Consider the following 1799-nt stretch of genomic DNA (forward strand, 5'->3'; position numbering starts at 1 on the left):
TAGCCAGCCAGAAGACTGGCGCTACCCACCCACGGCTCCCTGTGCGCCGGAAGCCCTCCTTCCAGGGAACGACCAGGCCGGGAGTGAGTCGCTGGTCCAAAGACCAGCGCTCCCCGCCTGAGGCTCCCCGTGCGCTGGGGGCCCACTCTCCGGGAGCCACCAGGCAGGAAGCTAGCCAGCCCGAAGACTGGCACTAGCCACCCGCAGATGAGTCTCAAGTATAAAGGATAAAATTTAAGCAAAGTAAATTTTAGAAATATGTAAGAGGAAAAGCTATTGTAGGGCCTCAGAACTACAAGACTCTTTCTAATTTATTATAATCCAGTATGATCTTATTTTAACTTGACTGCATCTGCAAAGACTCTATTTGCAAATAATCTCACCTTCATGAGAACTAGATTTTAGAACTGCAAAGTATCTATTTTTGGACACAAATCAGTCCACTATAAAAGTGTAGTTATGTAAGCATCTGAAAACTACAGAGATTGTAGTACAGCTACTTATTTATCAGAGTGAAAATATATTTGCCATGAACATGTTAGAAGTAAACTTAGCTCTTTTAAAGGCAAATAACTATTTCTTTTGAAATGGAGTATGTAAAGCCCAAAATATTATTTTTGTAAGTTACAGAATCTCTGCTGACTAGAAAGATTACACAGAAAGTAGAGAAAACATGCATTGCCTCTAGATAAAGAATAAATGAAGATAAATTTTTCATGTCTTTCTAACAGTGCAAACTCTATTTTATAAGATTGATAATAAAGCATACTTAAAGTGTTTTAGTAAATTCATCAAAGCTGTGGTGTGTAAATTTTGTCATTTTAACATATATATTACCTTTTGTCAGGCAAGTTACTTGTAGTTATACACGTATACTCAAAGTGATAAAATATACTTTCTGAAACTTTTATATCCACTGGGTTTTGTTTTTGTTACTGTGTTTATATTCTAGAATAACCAATCATTTTATTTTATTTTTATATTCTTATATTTTAAAAATAAAAGGAGGAAAACATTAACAGACAGACAACATTTTACAAAATAGCAAAAGAACAGTACAGACAGTACAGAGTTAAAAACAAAGTGGTAGGGAATTAACAATACTTGTTATATTACAGATTGATATCTTCAAAGTGGTTTCTCATGAAAACAGATATAGACATGCAATGCTGACCAACCAAGGACTCATTGATAGTTTCTTTCAGCAAAGAAATACAAGACAGTAGAACAGCCGTGTTAACTATCCTCCATATACCTACATACAAAATATCTCCTTCTTTCCCATCTCTATCCCCACATCCAAGTTGCCCTTTACCTTTGAGTGCTTTCCTATCAATTCACAATGTCTATCATATCTCCTAGTTTAAATTAACTCTTTCAGGTTTTACACTAGTGAAACAATGCGGTGCTTGCACATGTATGTTTGATTTATTTCACTTATGTGTATGGTCTCTAGGTGTGACCATTTACCTATAAAAGGCTCGAGTTTATCTTTCTTTACAGCTGACTAATGTTCAATTATATAAAAGTACCAGAATTTTCTTATCCAATCTTCAGTGGATGGACATTTGGCTTGCTTCCACATTTTAGCAATTACAAATTGTGCTGCTGTGAACATAGGTGAACATATATCACTGTGATATGATGTTTTTAGATCTTCTGGGAAAATACCCAGCAGGAGGATAGCTGGGTTGAATGGGACCTCTAGACCTCGTTTTCTGAGGAATCTCCAAACTGATTTCCACAGTGGTTTCACCAGTCTGCATTCCCACCAGCAGTGGAGAAGGGTTCCTATTTCT

This window comes from Chinchilla lanigera, unplaced genomic scaffold (genome assembly GCF_000276665.1).
Source record: "Chinchilla lanigera isolate Chin_1 unplaced genomic scaffold, ChiLan1.0 scaffold00213, whole genome shotgun sequence".
NCBI lineage: Eukaryota > Metazoa > Chordata > Mammalia > Rodentia > Chinchillidae > Chinchilla > Chinchilla lanigera.